Source organism: Pinus tabuliformis, chromosome X (genome assembly GCF_031772625.1).
Source record: "Pinus tabuliformis cultivar Carrire ecotype Pingquan chromosome X, CPIR1, whole genome shotgun sequence".
Lineage (NCBI taxonomy): Eukaryota > Viridiplantae > Streptophyta > Pinopsida > Pinales > Pinaceae > Pinus > Pinus tabuliformis.
Genome location: NC_142308.1, coordinates 384,923,357 through 384,943,255, shown reverse-complemented (window position 1 = coordinate 384,943,255; position 19,899 = coordinate 384,923,357). Strand labels below are relative to the sequence as shown.

Below are 19,899 nucleotides of genomic sequence, written 5' to 3'. Positions count from 1 at the left end.
TTATGACATGGTCCTTATAAAATTCTACAATTTAGTTTTCGAAAAATTCTAACAAATATTGTCCAAGCATTATTATAAAGAGGAAGTTGCATAACTTGGAGGTTTGACGTTTGAAAATATTGTGGCGATCATGATGCTATCTTTGCAGTATGGTAAACATATTATGAATATTAACCTACAAGTTAACTATGTTTACTAGGTAGTCAATGAATTGTGTAGCCACTTTGAAACATACATGTATACCTCAAAGATATCTCAACAAAGGAAGAAGTTCAAGAAGCTCCTGTGTTAGCTAATATTTTCCAAGGATATATATGAAGAAAAACGAATTTGTTATTATAACAAACTATAATAACCTTGAGAGCCAATGTCAAACGTGATATTGAGTCAAGTTTAGTTAGTGGTTGAATCATTGTTAGAACATTTATGGTTGATCAAACTTACTAGTTATAAATAAGGGATACAAAGAGATAATTGATTAGTATTTGAGTTGTTTGAATTATAGCAGATGATTAAGGCATTATACAAGTGATCATGAATTTTTTTTAGTTGTATGTAATTTTTTTTACATTTATGGTATACATTGTTTGCATGGTGACTGTTGGGTTATGGTGCATATGTGTTGCCACTAGAATAATCATTTTAGTTTTTCCAGACTTTGACTTTGACTTATGGAAAAGATGCACTATGAATATTATTCAAATAGTATAACAGGTGGTTGGAATTCAAGTAATATAACAATCATTAGCAGTATAGAAAATAAAAATAAAAATCACTCGTCAAATTTTAAATAAAATTTGTTTCAAATTTTTTTAATTGTGAGGGTGAGGAAACTTTTCATAATTACGCCAATAGTCGTGGTCTATATTGGAATTGTGCTTGGGGATGTTTTTTTTAATAAATAAATTTTCAAGATTTGATTTCAATAGAATATCTTCATCTTATACATGCTATAATAGATGATATGAAAGGCATTTCAATGGGTTTTTAGGTTCAAATCAAAGAATAGAAGATTTAATTTAAATATTGTTTATTTCACCATGTGTTAACTTGATTGGAATCAAATCGTTTCATTTGGTTACTAAGTTTCGGTTGGTTGAATTTTAATTCAAATTAGAATCCAACTCGATCACCATATTATCTGTCGCAAGTGGAAAATAACAATAACATCGCACCAATGTATTAAGAAGATCTATAAGTTGAATAAAACACCTATATTATCAGAAATCCAATGTTGAATAAGTAGTATTCAATTTAAATATTCATTTTTGGTTAAAAAAATAATGTTATATCCATGTTCTTTTGCACATGGTGTTTTGCATCATAATGCATATACACAAATCATTAGGCCTCTAATTCTTATGGAAAAATACTCTTTTAAATTATTATTTTTTTTATGAAAAATTGTGTTATTGAAAAGTTTTAAATATTTTTTTTTCAATGACTAGTGTAGCAATATTCATAAGATAAATTTATGTTGTGATTGTTTTTAAAAATTCTATTATAAGTGTTTAAACAATTAAATTAATTACATAAAGCAATTTCATTGTACATGAATAACGATATCTAGGGAAAATTTTAAGGATGTAAATTGATCTTAAAGTTTAAAAACCTTGGTGAATATCACTAGTCCATAATATGCAATATCTAAAATGTTTAGTGATATTGTTGTAAAAATATTCAATTTTCTAATAATTTTATATAGTCTCTATATAAAATTTTGGCGATTTTTAAGGTGCAAATAATGTTACACTACATTAGCCCACCTGTGAATATTAACCCCTAAAAATTTCCCTGATGATATTCGGTAAAGGAAAAAATAAATTATTTTATTAAATTATTTTCGTATAAAACACCTTAAAAAAGGGAATCTCTTTAATCTCAGATGTCCAACAAGACATATCTCAAGATAACATATTTTTCTCACTATTGTCTATGTATTCACTCCACGCACTTGAGGTTATTAAATATTTTTTTAATAAAAAAAAAAAATTATATAGGAGGATATAACAAACAATCCCACCATGTGGAAAACAAAAGGCAACTATTAAAAGGCCACCCCTCTTATGTGGGCATGTCTTTAGTTGGAAAGGTCATTGCAAGTCATGTTGGACAACTGAGAATGATTAAGGTAGAACCGAATCTAGAGGATAATTGTGCCATAAAAGGATTTGGAAGGCACTTGTCTCAAAGGAGGATTTTGTAGGGCACCCAAGATCATTGTAATTTGGATTTCTATAGGCGTTTTGGTTTAGTGGGAAATTGTCCAAGTTTTCTAATTTTCAAATATCATTATGGTCTTTTATGGTAAATTAACCTTTCTAAAGGGATTTTGGTTTGGTGGGGCATTGCCACCATTTTGTAAAGTTCATTATGGTTTTTATGATATGATGTCTCTACTTGATTGGATTAGAGAAACATATAATGGGAATAAAGTAGCAAGTACTACATAGTAGCTAGTATTTGTTGCTTACTTTAAATATAGTTAAAATAAAGTAAAAATATTGAATTCAAGTTAGTGTTAAGGTTTAGAATCCAATCAATTTAGGTTTTACTGATTGGTAAATTGAGGTATTTTGTTATAAATTTGCATAATAATAAAAACAAAGTAATTACAATATTCCATAAAATAATAATCCCACCACAAAAAGATCAAAGACTCTCATGTAATGATTAGACAGAAAGCTATGTTATCTTCTAGTGTTCCATAAATGGGGGTAAGAAACATTTCGTATGTAAACTTAAGATATACAATTGAAGCATGGTTGAGTGAAACTACATCAATTACAATAATAAACATGTGTAAAGATGAAAGACAAAATTTTATCTTATGAAATAAGACAGAGACCTATGCTTTCTTGACTTGTCAACAATTCAATAATTTTGAGTCCATGTTGGCTATGGGTGGTGTTTTTAAGAAATCCAATAAGTCAGAAGACAAGGAACCATCCTAGGATCATGTTACAAAAACATACACAGTAGGGATGGAAGAATATATTAATGAAATTATTATTCTTATATTGTAGAAAGGAGATCCTGAAGCATTGTCATTGTGGGCACAGGAGGGTCATGCAAAACTCTTCTACTAGAACATGTTTTCAACAATGAAAAGGTCAGTCAAGGTGGTTTCTTTTATCGAGTTTGGTTGCCAATATCTCATAAATTGAATATCGATCGTTGCTTTCGGATATATACAAGGAGGTCAAACATCTCGATCAAGGTTCTTGAAGAAAATTAGATGAAAGTGAGCTCAAAGAAGAGATTAAAAAAACATTTAGAAGGCTAGATTGACCTTGTCCATCCAAAATAAGACTGTGATCACTACATATCATCACAGTTTGGCGGCAAGTTATGGTCATGTGCATAGTTGAATCAATTATCTGATGACAACGGTTGGAAACTACTCGCTCACCAACTCTTGCAATGAATTCAAAATATTCAGTTCACAGACAAAGTCGTTAAAGACATACACCAAAAGCTCTTGGTATTTTGCGGTAGTGGCATAATGAGGGACAAATAAACTGTGCAGTTATGACAGGAGTACCTAAAACAATAATTACAGAATAAGAACAAAACCAATCATATTACAGATAAATAATTTTAAATATTAATAAAAAATAATAAAATTTAATCTATAACATCAAACTATAGAGAAATTGCAATTGCTTTTTAATAAAACAAAATAATGCACCATTAAAAAAAATATTTCTATTTATTTATATTTGAAAAACATAAGTTTAATAACTTCCCTACACAGTTTTACAATCTATATCCATACAACAAAATGTAAATAGAAACCATATATATTTATCAATATGAAAAAAGTTAAAATGAAAAAACATTTTCAAGCATACATCCAACTTATTTTAAATTATATTTAAATTTTATAAATTTTAGTTATTAAAAAATTACTTATAAAATCAATGATTTATTTTGTAAATAAGTTTTAAGATATTATAAATTTATAATTAAATTAAATTTAAATCTCATTTTGAATATTAAATTAATACTATATTATTATTTTTTCAATGTTATAAAAAAAAAAAAAATGTTAAATTGATCATACACATACTGGACAGTGCTCAATGAAGGACACTACAAAAATTAAGGAGAAGAGACGAGGAAAAATAAAATCCAATAAAAAAGGGAAAGGAAATAAAACAACTAAATAAAATACAATAATATTTAAAACCTCATTCTTTTTTCTAAAAGTTGAACAAAATTATTAGAAAATACTTAATTGTAGAATATTAATATTAAAATTGTTAGAAAATATTTAATTGTAAAATATTAATATTGGTTTCCTGTAAATAATATTTTTACGGGATGATTTTGCAAGTTATAAAAAACTTTTAGTTAAAAAGAGATGATATTGTTTGATGTATATTAGAAACTATTTATTTATATAGAAATTATTTATGTATGAGGTTCACAATTTTATTTGGAAATTTTTTTTACCGAAATTCAATCATTTTTTTTTTCAAAAAATTCAACCATAAAAGTATTTCAATTTATTTATTTATTTATGTTTTATATGGTGGAAATGGGTTCAACACCATAAAAAACCTTTGGGACACCCAAAATTCTGAAGCTTGACAGTTATAACCTAGATTTCACAAAATTTCTGGGAATTTTTATCAAAATCTTGTCAAAATTTCCACTGTTTTCCAAGAAAAATTGTGACCTCGTTAAACCACTCAAACTAATAACCAAATAAAAAGAAACATTCATAACAATTTTACTCTAACTAAAACTAATAATCAAACAACAAGAGACATTCATAGCAGTTTTACTCAACATTGTTAGTGCCTAAATCTACCTCAGGCTGAGAAAGGTAGGATTTAGGGTAACATCAAACCACGCTTAACCTGGTAGCTAGCCCTACCAGGTCGGGAGAGGGCTCTCTCCTTGTCAATCTCAGAAAAGATAGCCAATGAAGTTTGAGATGACTAATGTAATGATTGATTTTAGGCTAGGTATGCGTACAGAGGTGTTTGATTGAATTTGATGATGTTTTGTTGGCTCAAATGTGAAAGGCAGATTTGGGCCTGAGGAATGAGGCTCAGTTTTGCAGAGATCTCTATGGGGCAAGGTAGGCAAGTGATTTGGTACTTCAAATTGAATGATATGGAGAGGTTTTAGACAGATGAGGAGTTTAAAAGGGCATGAAAAACTCAGGGATCCTTTTCAAACAGCTGAAAACATAGATAACTAAGCAAACCCTAGGTAGAGCACTGCACTTTCAATGTATTCTACCTTTATCCTTGTTTGATTTAGTTAAGATGAAATAAAGAGAGATATGGCATACATAAAACACATGTAGACTTACAATTACAGAAGAAAACACAATACCAAAGCAAGATGCCACATGAATCCCATAAAGTGCTGCAAACCACTGGTCTATTCCTTAGCCAAACTGTTGAAATGAGTATACAATGAAGCTCCAAGCTTTCCCAAAAGTCCAACCATGCTAATGATTGAAAAAACACAAGATATAGGCAAACAACAACTCATCCTAGCCTCTAGGGGTCGAGCTCATGAGTTTAGGAGCTATTCCAACAAATTCTAAACTGAGAACTAAAAAGTAGGCAGTGGAATAGCTTGCCTCTAAAAACTAGGGAACTGATTCATTCAGTTGCAAACTACCTTTTCATGGATGAATCTACCTCTATGAGTGAAAATTTAGCATAATTACATCAAAATCCATCATGTCACATTAAATTACATCATGAGTTTGACAATTAGAAGGAAAAAAGTCAAACTGTGAAAAAACTAGGCGAAAAACAGAGTTTTTGACCAAAAATGAGCAAAATTCCTCCAATGCGTCGCGCCGATTTCCCTATGCGTAGCGCCTTTTTGCAACTGATTTTGGAGGCCTTCCCGGTGTCCAAATTTGCTCCAAGTGTGCTTGTTGGAAAGGTCTTCCTGTCTACTTTCCAAAACAAGTATAATTTTTGAATTTGGCCTCCATTTTCCCCTCCAAAACTGAGTTCTCCCAAGACTTCTTCCTGTGTGTCAAAAAATGGGCAAAAAGGTCATTTCTGGGGTGTTTTTGACCTTTTTAGAAGCCCAAAACCTGTCAAAATTTCTTGGCCATTTGTGAGCATGCATATTTTTTCATGACAAATCCAAATATGTTGAGTTTTCCTCAAAATGAGGTACCCATCAAAAGTGAGTACCAGGTGGTGTGGCGCATTGGGCAGAAAAGCCTGTTTTTTAAGGCAAAAATTCCAAAATTGCAAAAAGTGTCCCAATTTTTTTGAAATTTGGGCCGAGTGTCCTCCATTAAGAGTTGTGTTGGGCCAAGGAAGGCTCAGCCAAGATCTGAAGTCTATCATGCTCTTTTCACCTCCTTGATGCCTTCTTCAACTTGGCCTTCAAGTTTCTGATTCTTGCCTTGCAAACCATAGGATTGAGCAAATTTGGAAATTTGAGAGAGTTTATGGGTGAAATCGGGCTTGCAGCTCTATGCGCCGCGCCACAAACCCAACACGCCGCGCCTGCTCTATGCATCACGCTAGTGTATTTTTTGCGCTGTGGAGGGCGGCCCAATGCGCTGCGCCTACGACCCAATGCGCCACGCCCCTGAACTTGCACAGTTTTGCTTCAATCTTGCTCCTTTTCTCCAACACGACCTTCTCTTTCTCAATATTTCTCCTTTGAATGCAAATGAGCTCTTTGAACATGACCAAGGAGTTATATACACGAGATTTTGATTTTTCACTCATTAAACCCACTTTTGTAATGTTTGTATTGTGACTTACTTTTTAAACTCTATTTTTGGGCAGTTAACTTCATTTTTACCTTTGATGAACTGAATGATTTGATTTTTTGTTTGCCTTGTAGGGGATGGATTTGCTGAAGCTTGGCAAGGTGACCAGGCTTGCCATTGAAGCTGTTTACATATAAAAGAACCGAAATACATCAAATTTATACATAAAAACATAAAATACTCTGTTTTTCATCAAAACAGGGTTTTGAGGAAAAATCAATCACTAAGTGAGTGGTTATGGAAATTATAGTTGCTGGAACTTTATTTCACTTCCCCATGTGTCTGCTGACCATCACTGAGCATTTTGAGACCTTATTGACAAAAACCCTAGACCTAATGAGACCTAAAACCCTAAAAATGACTTTTACAGATTTAAAGACAAAAATTGACTGCAGATGATCTAGATGAATGAAAATGGGCCAGCACATGAGGGAAAATGTATAATAAGCCACTACCGTCAGATGATCCATGATCCTAATGGAATGTAGCTGATTGGGTGAGACACCTAACATGCAATGCAACAAGAGAATTTGATCACTGACGGAGGGATGAAGATACCGACACTAACAAACATGACCAAACAAAAAGGTGTAATTTTGAGCGACTGGGCCCTATATCTAGTGATCCGAATAACCCCATATCTAGTGATACACTGAATAATCGCTTTTTAATTACACCAAAGGTGTTCTCTTGTGAGGTTTCACCAGCAAACACTATTCATTCCCACCATTCCCAACACTCTAGTTTCGTTGTTATAGCTAGTGAAAATATAACACGTGTACACCCTTTTTCAAATATTTGTATGTGTGGCGAGGTGAAGAACTAGGCTTTGTCGTCTTCCATGTTCAAGGCGGTGTCGTACCCTCCATGCTAGATAGAGGACAACATGATGGAGGGAATATATAGATAGATGCATAGAAGATGCAACAAACCCAACAACATTAGAGCCTAGGAGCCTCATACTAACCGTGTTTGTTCGAGTTGGCCGACAATGACAACAAACCTAGTGACATTAGAGCCCAAGAACCTCATACTAATCGTGGTTGTTTGAGTCAACTAACAATGACAAAAAACCCAACAACATTAGAGCCTAGGAACCTCATACTAATTGTGGTTGTTCGAGTCGGCTGACAGTGACAACAAACCCAACGATGTTAGAGCGCAAGACCTCATACTAACTATGGTTTAAGGTCCAGAGCAAGCTCAATAAGTCATAGGTCAGGGAAATTGGATCGCGTGAAGAAGGAAGCGACTATTTCTATGATGTTTTGTTTTCTCAGACACTCATGTTGAAATGGGATTCCAATAGATCATCGGTTAGAGGTGGCAACAGAAATTATGGGGGTGGGGGTGCCAGATTTGGAGATGTATTTAGTGGAAGTAGGAGGAGATGGCAAGGATGTTATGGTGGTGGTGGAATCGTACATGGAATTGGTGAACGAGATTGCAGGTGTTGGGGAATGCAGGAACTATCTGAAGAAAGAAGGCGCTAATCTGGTGAGAAGGCTCAAATTATTAGCAGCCATGTTTGAAGAACTCAAGGAAATGAAGGATCCCCTACTTAAGGATAATACCCTATAGGCTTTCAATCTCTTCGCTTGACTCTTAAACATGTTGTGGAGATCCTCAAAATTGGCCACGAGGGCAACAATTTGTTCACAGCTCTAGAAAGAAAGCAAGTTGCAGGCAAATTTCACAGTGTAACTATTTAGTTGGAGCAGGCTTTAAGTGAACGGGCTTATGAAGAACTTGGATTGTCAAATGAAGTTCGAGAACAGGTTGAACTTGTACATGCCCAGTTCAAAAGAGCTAAAGGAAGAGCTGACACACCTGATTTGGAACTCGAGAAAGATCTAAGTATTGTCTTGTCTCATAGGAGTGATAGAGATGTTGACCAACCGATATTAAGAAGATTAGCAAAAAGGTTACAACTCAAAACCATTGTCTATCTTAAGCAAGAATCACTGGCACTACATGATATTGTTATCAAACGTGGAGACGCTGGTGAGAGGTTAGAGGAAATTTCAAGTATTATGAGTAGGTTGAAGAACTTACTTTTGACAGAGAATCCTGAGATGGATGCTCTTGATAGTGAGAAAGGATTGAATACTTATGGTGGTCTTACAGCTAAATCCAACTCTCCTATTATGCATGACGAATTTCGTTGTCCGATTTCCCTGGAGCTAATGAACGATCCTGTTATTGTGGCTACATGACAGACATATGAATGGTCTTGCATATAGAAATCAATAGATTCTGCACATAGAACTTGTCCAAAAACACAATGGATGTTGCCGCATGTAGTTTTGACACCTAACTATGTATTGCAAAGTCTGATTGCACAATGATGTGAAACTAATGTAGTTGAACTACCAAAGAGATTGGGTTGTAGTAGATATGGAAAGGCATGTGGATCTATGCTTGATAAATCTAGTGACCGAGCAACTATGGATGTTCTTCTACAAAATTTATCGAGTAGGAATCCTGAAGACCAAAAATCAGCCGCTGGTGAGCTACGTCTTCTAGCCAAAATAAATGCAGATAACAGTATTTGTATTGCAGAGGTTGGGGCCATTCCTTTGTTAGTTAATCTGTTGTCCACACTAGATGCTAGAACACAAGAGCATTCTATGACAACTCTTCTTAACCTTTCCATTTATGAAAACAACAAGGGTGCAATAGTTATGGCTGGGGAAATTCCTCCTATTGTTGAGGTTCTCAAGGTTGGTAGCATTGAAGCAAGAGAAAATATTGCTACAACTCTATTTAGTTTGTCAGTTGTTGATGAGAACAAGATAACCATTGGTGCATCTGGTGTGCTTTGGTTGGCTTGCTTTGTGAGGGGAGCCAGAGAGGCAAGAAAGATGTTGCCACAACACTCTTCAATTTATCAATCTATCAAGGTAACAAGGCAAGTCTGTGAGAGCTGGTGTTGTGTCCCCATTGATGCATTTGCTGGTAGATCCTAGTGCAGGGATGGTTGATGAAGTGCTTGCTATACTGGCAATTATTGCAAGTCATCAAGAGGGGAAAATAACTATCGACAATGCTGATGCAATCCCAATATTGGTAGAATTAATCAGAGTTGGCTCACCTCGAAACCTGGAAAATGCAGTTTTTGTTTTGCTTGCATTATGTACAAGTGATCCACAACATCTTGTTGCAGCCCGAGAACTTGGAGCTTATGAACCCTTGTTAGATTTGGTCCAGAATGGCACAACAAGAGCTAAGCGCAAGGCTGCTTCATTATTAGAGCACATCAACAGATGAGAGCAAGCTCCAAGTAGCTGATTACAATATTTGGAATAGACAAGCAATCAAGCATTGGTTGGCTCATTCGTGCATTCCTTTTTGGTATGGTGGTCAAAGATCATCTCCTTGTGGTTTTATTGTATATTTATTAGAAAATTGAAACTTGTGTCATAGCCATAAGGTGAAATACTCCAAGTGGTTGTGAGATGAGGATGTAGGAATGTGTGGAGAGTAATATTCTTTTGTTATATGTGAAGGCTATGTGGTGTGGATAAAATTGTTGAAGCATGACATCCTTTTGGAAAAGCAAGATTTTTCTTGGTTAAAAAGATAGACGCTTTCTCTCTTTCATTTAGACTCCTCGATCACTGCTGGGTTTGATCGATCATTCAATGGAGAGGCCATCTGCAATGGCACCATTTCCTTTACTCACAATGCCCATTGAATCAACATACAAATCCTGTATAATTCCTTTGGTGGTTCAAATGTGCTTGCTCCCCTCCCTAATCAATCCATCATTCACTCTCATTCTTCCTCTGGCATTAGGAAATTATGACTGAAAGTTAATAAAATTTGGGTGTGTCACAGTTTGTTGCTAAGGGTATGAAGTGAATTGCAATTCAGTTGTAGTTCCTGGGCTACGGAAGGTGGAAAATTGAGATTGCAGGGAAGTGAAAGAGGTTCAAACCCATATTGCAGTGAAGTTGGATTTGCATTGAGAGTGGCCTCTATAAAATTTCCTTATTCCTAATGTCCTGCAACATTATACAAATCATCATGAGAGGGAATCAAGTTGTCGTTATCGGGACTGACGTAAGCGCCATTGAAGCTCATATCATTGATGGTGGAAGTGGAAATACATGTTGCGGTCATTGAATGGCCTATTGTGGCCTCATTGTAGATAGCCCATATGTTCTGAAGAGCCATTTAGTGGTCTCGCTATTAGATTTATGGTGGAACTTTTCAGTTAGCTCGTCAATCTGCGATATGTGCTTTATGGGTACTTGAACTCTTTCATCGTGTCCGTCCTTCGTTCACTAGTGCTTGCCGTTTGTGGTTGGCGGCAGGATTGTATTCATCATCATGTGTGATGGGTCAACAATGAGCAGCTCATCGGGCAAAGAAAACTTGTGAGGATCTCCATCCAACTCTAACTGTTGGATCAACAATTCCACAATCTTTCCATCAAGTTTGAAGCCAAGTTTGTGGTGAGCTCAAATAGTCACTTCAGTTGAGATCGCTTGGATTGACATCTTTGGGAAGCCCATCACCTCTTTTAGGAAACATGTAGATCTAGATGATTCTGTTTCAGATGCCCAGGCTAGAGCAGCTAAGTTTTCAAAGAGGTATGGAAAAATACTGGATGAATTACAGGAAGATCCTGAAAGCCACAAAAGACCACCTGATTGTGTATTTTTGTGTAGACTACAGGAGTAGTGCCTAAGGGAAGTGGGTTTCAAAGACATATTTAAAAAAGTTAAAGAAGAAGAGAATGCAATATATTTGATCCTATTTGAACAAGTTCAAGTTGTAACACTCTTTGATAGTACTGAAGATGGAGGGAAGCATTTAGAAAACTTGATAAGGGGAATATTTGCATGCAATATTTTTTATTTGGGTGTTGCAAAGCTTGCTGAAGTGTTCGAAAGGGATGGAATATCCTTTTTGGCTAGTTGTGAAAACTTACTACCTTGGCCATGGGTCATTGATGACTTGGAAACATTCAAGTCATGCTAGATGAGGATGTCTTGGAAAAAAGGTTGTCATGTTTGGGGATAATTTTGGCATAGATCTTGTAGTAGGTATATTACCTTTTGCAAAAGAGTTGTTTCGATGAAGTACATATGTGGTTTTAGCCGCCAATGATTTACCATCCATTAACTATTTTACTTAGTCTGAATTGATGGAATTTGTCCCAAAAGTCTTACTATCTATTAACGATGTTACTTACTCTGAATTGGTGGAAATTGTCTCAAAAGTGAAAGACATGAAAAATGGGAGGGAATATATGATGGGAGTAGACACAAAGAACCTTATTATTGTAAATTTTGGAACTAATTTATGTATCGCTTTAGCTTGCATATTTATAAAATGATGTTAATTGGGTTGTTTTGGAGGGTATGGGTCGTGGGATTGAGATCAATCTCTAAGTGTAGCTCAAATCATAGTTAGAAAGTTGAAATTTGAATTCAGATTCAAGTTTGATCAGAGAAAATATTTTCAATAAATCGATAATATTTATCTTAAAAATATTTAAAGATATATATTTCTCTTCCTGTAAGTGTGATACCTTCCATTCATTTTCCTCTTCATTTTAATATTTAAATAATTTAACAATTATAAATAATCTAAAAATTGTAAAACACAATTAAAATCTAATAATTATATATAATATAAAAAATTTAAAACACAATTAAAAAATATAGCACTACCTTCATCCCTTCAAAATCTCTCTTAATTTCAAAACTTAAATATATTCCTAATCAAATTTACACACTTTCAGTGTTCAAATTATTTCATTCACTATTTTTTGGACTTTCCAAACATTCAAAACAAAATAGAAATTATAAAAAAGAAATTTCTAAATTAATAATAACCTTCCAATTCATTTCCTTCTATTTGCATGCATCAATGTGCAAGTACCCCTATCTATTGTGTGTTCAGACAAGCCTTCTAAATCGATTAGAATACTAACTACTGCAAAATAGATCGAATTTCCTCGTACTATTTGGTGTACAAATTAGACTTTCGAATTTTTGTATTCTTCGCCTCAATTCAGGCAAATTTGGTTACTATGGTTCAAATGTGAATTATAGTGTAGCCAGAGACCTAGAGACCAAGCTTTATGACTGCCATTTCGTCAAATGTGGACAATGTCCAATGTGTATTCATGGGAAGGCCATGCTCCTTCTTATATATAAGTGTGTTCTAGCTTTTCACGCTTGAGAAGGCCCATGTAGCTTTAATTCTAAGTTGGTTGCACCATCCATTCCAACTTTTGATGGAGCATGGTCATGTTTCTAGCTAGAATGACCCTCCCACATGGTACCTCATCCCTCATCCTCACTCTACTCACTAGTGTTGTTGTTTCTTTTCCTTATAAAATGATCCACTTAATTTTAAATTTGCTAATAGTAAGGAATGACCCACTCATTTTCTCCACAATAAATAGGAAACCATGCGGTGTTTGCCAGTTATTTAGCCGAAACAAATTTGTAAAATTTCTCTGCTTCTTTATTTATGCTCCTAAATACCTGCATGCATGACCATGCTGTATTTTGTAATTTCATCCATCAGGTGGGCTGACATTTGTGGATTGTATAATAATAAATGACAAATGGATTAGCCTTCATCATCATGCCCCACATATCTCCAATCAACACTGTGTCAAAATAGTATCTAGGCTTGTTTGCCCTCACTAGAAATGGGTGGGCATACGTTCACTTATTCATGGTGGAGTTTGATATGATCAAGACACTGAAGTTCTATGACCTCGATGCCAATGCCTCATCTCACTAGAGACCAAGCCTGAAAAATATTGTAATGGGGAGGACCGTATGGTATTAAAAGACAAATAGTTGGGCGTGATACAATTGGGCAAGTTCTGTCAATATTTTATGGAACAGTGCGCTCACCTCATGGCGCTTAAATTGGATAGTTTGGCAGATCTTATGCACATGCATTTAACAGTGGGTTGTGTTCGTGGTGATATGATTTTTCTAAATATTCAATTCCTTCGATGTACCTTTGCACCTTTAGGGGCAATTGCTAGTTATCCTTTACTTGGAAGATTGAAATTCCAGGCTGGTGTACGCTCCAATTGTTAGTGGAAAGACTATTGTAGGCTCGTAACTTCCTACACGTATGATTATGGCAATGCTAACATGAAAGTCGATCTATGTGGTTTAAATGTTATCATTTCCATCCATATTTACAGTTTCATCTCTTTAATGAACAAGTGATACAATCCATAATTTATTTTTCTACAACCTTCCATTTGTATATGAAATTATTTCATTCAATAAAATGCATGTTTAGTTTAGTTGGATCTGGGTCTAGCTTTACATAGTATAAAAATCCTCAGAACTATGAATCCTCTGTACGTTAATGGCGTCAGGTGTCAAAATGAAATCTTACATGAAAACGAGTGATTCTAGCCCCATAGACTGCAGAATACAAAGTGGAGTCTGGGTTGTACAATACTGTGTTAATTAAATTAATGATGAAGTACATTGAAATCCTTCCTGCCATCATTATAAAATAATATATGAAAGAGTTGAAATAATGTTCTAGATAAATAAATTTTAATATTATTTAAAATTAATAAATTTCAAATATTAAACTTTGGATAAGTTTCAATTTTTTTTTAATAAAAGAAACAATATATGATCAATACAAAACTCAATATAATATATTCTACCTAAAATAATGTAATATATCCTACCCACCATAAGTATAATAATGTGAGAGAAATCATGACCACCAACAAAGCAAGGCACCCCCTTACCTTAAATTACCCTCTTCCTCCCTTACACATATCACGTTTCTCTCACATAATATAAGAAGTCATCGTTGGTCAATGCTCAATGTTTAGTGGAGAGAATTTTGTATATATATATATATATGAATTTTGGAAGACAAATTCTCTCATAATAACTCGACAAACAATGTAGTGGGGTCATGATTGTCGTTTTAATTTGTTCTGTTGACGCACATATACATATATGCTCGTGGACATAGCATATTGACTTGATATCCGTGGGTTGGTGTTAAATCATATGCAGAGAGGTGAGTGGTTTTTCGATTAGAGCAAGGAAATATTATAGTCGAGTTGTTTGTAGTGTGATTTTTTGGAAGTTTTTCTATAAGGAAAATTTTAAGGCTAATATTCGCAAATGGGCTAATTTTCCATACTTTTCCCCAAATAAATATTCACTAATTTCTATTTTTTATAGAAATGATTCGCCCAAATTTTATAATATAAATTTCTTTTACCTTAAATATCATCGATATTTTATATGGAGACTATATAAAATTATTAGACATTTTGTAGAAAATATGTTGGTATGTTAACCCGATAATGCAATATAAATCAAAGTAGAATACTATAACCTACTTCTACTATCAATTTGTGGAAGCTTAGAGATCGAGCTGAACAATATAACCAGAAGAAGAAGAATCAATCGCACAATACACATGAAAATACTTTGGGGAAAGCCTCAGCTAAAAACCCCACACTATTGTATTATCATACATGGTGGAAATACATAGGAATTATACAAAGCCTTAACTCTCATAGCTAGCCAGCTCTCAGTACAATCCTCACAGATGCTCACAGGAAATCTTGGCTTCTCTCCAGCCTTCCTCTCTACCCTCCAAGCTCATATTTCCTTGTGTTGTTCCTTGTGGATTATCTCCTGTTACCAAGTGGATGATCTTTTTCCAAAATTGCGCAATCCTCAAGGATGATACCTTGACTGCATGCATGAATTTTCTCCTTTAGAAAACACATGCAAATGATAGTACATTGTCCTTGACTTTAATCTCAACTAGGTCTTTCTCAGAATAGACATGCATGAGTTTCTAATGAGGGAATATTCAGTTAACTGGAGTAGCACTAGTTGAGTGCATGCATGCATCAACTGACTGTTAACTCTCTATTAGTTCCTCAAACAGTTTGAAACTAATTTAACTGGACTTAACTCAGTAAACTGAGTTAACTAATTACAACTCAAAGATAACTCAATCTTATCTCCTTAATTTAAGGGATAACTTTTGAATGACTTCAGAAAGACTTCTAACTTGAATTTCTCCAACTAATTAATTTAAAATAAATTAATTAATTATTTCCAAGTAGCTGTTAAGACTAAATTCGATTTTAATTCACAATTTAATTCAAAGAAAAGTTAAATTGGAATATTCTTGTTGCCATATTTCAACACTCCCTCTCAACAAGAAAGGGATTATCTGCCACCCCGATCCTGTCTCTGTAGAACTCGAATTTACACTTTGACAATGTCTTTGTCAAAATGTCAGCATCTTTCTCCTCTATTGAAATATACTGCAGCAACATGATCCTCTTGACCTATGAAAAGACACGGGTAACAAATCTTGCCTTATGCTTCTCCACACTACCATCAACAGCTTGCTTTACCTTGTAAAGTCAACGGGAACTCACAACTGACTTGTTCTCCAGTCTTGGAAACACGTCCCAAACATTGTTACAAACTATGGAGTCATACTCCTCCACCATAACATCAACCCAAATCAGCTACTGCACTGCTTCCTCAAGGGAAGATGGCTCAGTCTCAACACATTCCCCAGCAAGGGCCATGTATCCAGTGTACCTCTCAGGTGACCTCCTCTGTCTATGCTGAGAAGATGGTGCTCCCACATTCTCTCTCACATCCTCCAACAATCTATTAGCTTCTCTTGTGTGCTTCCGTCCATCTCTGGAAGACTCTGCTTGAGTGGATGTCTCCACTCCTGGAACCTTTGCATGCAGTTGCTCGCATCAGTCTAAGGCTCCTCCTCCTTAGGAACCAACAGTTCCTCCACAGCCTGTAGTTGGAGCTCCCTCTCAAGGGAAGCTCGCATGGCCTTCTGCTCATCAAACTTGAGATCTTTGTGAACCACTGTCCTTCAACTGGTAGGCAAGTACACCCAATAGTTGTGAGGTGTATCAGTGTACCCCACAAATATCCCCAACTCTGCTGTCGGCTCAAGCTTCTTCCATGCATCCTTTGTCACATAGCAATATACCTAGGAACCAAAGATCCTGAAGTGACCCACATCTGGTCTCTTACCAGAGAAATCTTCCTCTGGTGTTTTCATCCCAAGAATGCGATGCGGGCTTCTATTCTGCAAATAGACCATTGTGTTGCATGCCTCAGCCCACAAGTGAAGTGGTAGGCCTTGGTCATGCAACATTGCCCGTGCTACCCCTACAATAGTTTTGTTCTTCCTCTCGGCCACCCCATTCTGCTATGGGTTATGAGGTGTTGTCAACTCTTGTTTAATTCCTTCCACTGCATAGAAGTCCTTAAACTCTTGAGAGACATATTCTCCACCGTTGTCGCTTCTCAAGGCCTTGATCTTCTTCCCTGACTCTTTCTCGACCAAAGCTTTGAACTCACAAAACTTTGTGAAAGTTTGGTCCTTCTTCTACATGAAATAAATCCAGCATTTACGAGAATAGTCATCAACGAAAATCACATAATACCTTTGCTTCTCTTTGGATGTTGTCGAGAATGGTCCACACACATCAGTATGAACTCACTCTAAGATAGCCTCTGGTCGACTGTCTCGATCATGAAAGGAATATTTGGTGTATTTTCCCAAGGTACAACCTTTGCATGTGTCAACTTGCTCAATTTTACCTTTAGGAAGTCCTGTAAATATCTATTGCATTATCTTCAAAGCCCCATGATGAAGATGGCCCAACCGCCTGTGCCACAACTCGCCAATGTCTTGGCTTTGCACCAATTCTACTTTCATACTCAATGCTGCACAATCATCTACCTCTAGTTTATAGAGATTCTTCACCCGAATCCCTATCCTTTTGGTCTGACCCGTGGCTATACGTCTTAGGAACGCCTTTCCTTTATTGAAGACAACATCATAGCCTTTGTCCTCCAACATCGCGACCGATACTAAGTTCTTCTTCAATCCAGGCACATACTTCACATCTATCAAGGTGATAGGAGCTCCATGCTCCCTCTAAAAAGAAACCATGCCCACTCCTGAAACACTATACCTTCCGTCATCACCCATCTCTGTGCGCATCTTGAGGTCATTCTCCTCCAAGGCACTGGATAAATTTTTATCACTGGTCATGTGGAATGAGGCTACACTGTCAAGATACTAGACACAACCCATCATCGATGACACCATGCATGCGATGAGGGTAAAGTCCATTTCGACCTGAGAGGCTAATGCCTCACCTTCCGATCCTTCTGAGGATCCATTCTTGGACTTCTTCGATGAGTAATTAGTCACATAATGTCCCATCTCGTGACAATTAAAGCATCTTACTTTAGACATGTCACCCTTTTTCCCTCCATGAGAAGAATTAGATTTGAAATGGGAAGCCTTCCTCTTCCCTTTCCTTGCCTTACTTGCTAAGGCCAGATTTTCTTCATCATCATTCTTGGATAAAGAACCATCTTGTGTGCTCCTCCTGATCTCCTCCTGCATAAGATCCGGCCACAGTCGTTCCCAATCTGGTAGTTTCTCCCTTCCATTCACAGAGTCCTGGTATCTATTCCAACTCTTTGGAAGGCCAAGGAGAGCAAGGCTCACCATATCATCATCGGCAGTAGTTATTCCCACACTACCAATCTCATCTATGCAAGTGGTGATCTTGTTCATATATGTGGAAATAGTATCGCCCTTCTCCATCTTGATTCTTCGAAGCTTATCCTTGAGCGCCAATTTCCTCTGGTCGCTACTATTCTGGTAGAGGTCCTTCATTGTCTTCCACATTGAAAATGGAGTATCCTTCCCATGGAGACTCGAGACAATATGGTCTCGAACTCCCTCAAGGATGATCCGTCTCACCTTCGCCACACACTTCTTCCACTCAGCCAACTCTTGTGCATTAGTTGAAGTTGGCTTTGAGATTTCTTGATCAATGGATTCCTTCAAGCCATCGTCTTCTAATACAGCCTCCATTCTATCTTTCCATGCTATGTAATTCAAGCTACCTTCCAAGGCATACTCGAGTCTCAAGCCATAGAACGCCATTGACCAACCTTGAAGTATGATATGAATTCGATTTGCACCTGCAACCCCAAAATTCAAACTTCGAATTCTCTTCTCAGTATACTGTTCACAGCTTTGATACCATGTAGAAAATTTCTACAAATCCAACTCTGATACCATGTAGAAAATTTCTACAAATCTAGCTTTGATACCATGTAGAAAATTTGCTGGTAAGTTAACTCGATAATGCAATATAAATCGAAGCAGAATACTATAAACTGCTTCTACTATCAATTTTCAGAAACTTAAAGATCGAGCTGAACAATATAACCAGAAGAAGAAGAATCAATCGCACAATACACATGAAAATACCTTGGGGAAATCCTCAGCTAAAAACCCCACACTATTGTATTATCATACATGGTGGAAATACATAGGAATTATACAAAGCCTTAGCTCTCACAGCGAGCCAGCTCTCAGTACAATCCTCACAGATGCTCACACGCAATCTTGGCTTCTCTCCAGCCTTCCTCTCTACCCTCCAAGCTCCTATTTCCTTGCGTTGTTCCTTGTGGATGATCTCCTATTACCAAGTGGATGATCTTCTTCCAAAACTGCGCAATCCTCAAGGATGATACCTTGACTGCATGGATGAGTTTTCTCCTTGAGAAAACACATGCAACTTATAGTACATTGTCCCTGACTTTAATCTCAACTGGGTCTTTCTCAGAATAGACATGCATGAGTTTCTAATGAGGGAATCTTCAGTTAACTGGAGTAGCACTAGTTGAGTGCATGCATTCATCAACTGACTGTTAACTCTCTATTAGTTCCTCAAACAGTTTGAAACTAATTTAACTCATGGGCCAAAAGAAAGGGAATTCATGTACAAGTGTAGTATCTAGAAAGCATGGGCCAAAAGAAAGTGCATTCATGTGGTTCAAAGTAGAAAGAGCACCAGAAAGCTTCCAATGAGGGGAAGAAGATGTGGAAAGGGGGGAAGGATAAGAAGACAACAACCACTACACATTAGTGCGAGTATTTTACCAATCATTACAATCGTCGTAACATTGATGGTTACACTAGGAGAAGTTTTCGAATTGCATTTATATCTGAACACACATAACCACAAGATGGATCAGAAGAAAAGGAATCTTCTAGCCATAGATTCA

At 36.0% G+C, this 19,899-nt stretch overlaps 2 pseudogenes; both read left to right on the top strand.

Moving 5' to 3' along the window:
• The first annotated feature begins 8,110 nt into the window (after window positions 1-8,110).
• On the top strand, window positions 8,111-10,042 carry LOC149140151 (U-box domain-containing protein 13 pseudogene; annotated as a pseudogene).
• A 759-nt stretch (window positions 10,043-10,801) lies between these two features.
• LOC149140150 (damage-control phosphatase At2g17340 pseudogene) lies at window positions 10,802-12,174 on the top strand (annotated as a pseudogene).
• The last annotated feature ends 7,725 nt before the right edge of the window (window positions 12,175-19,899 follow it).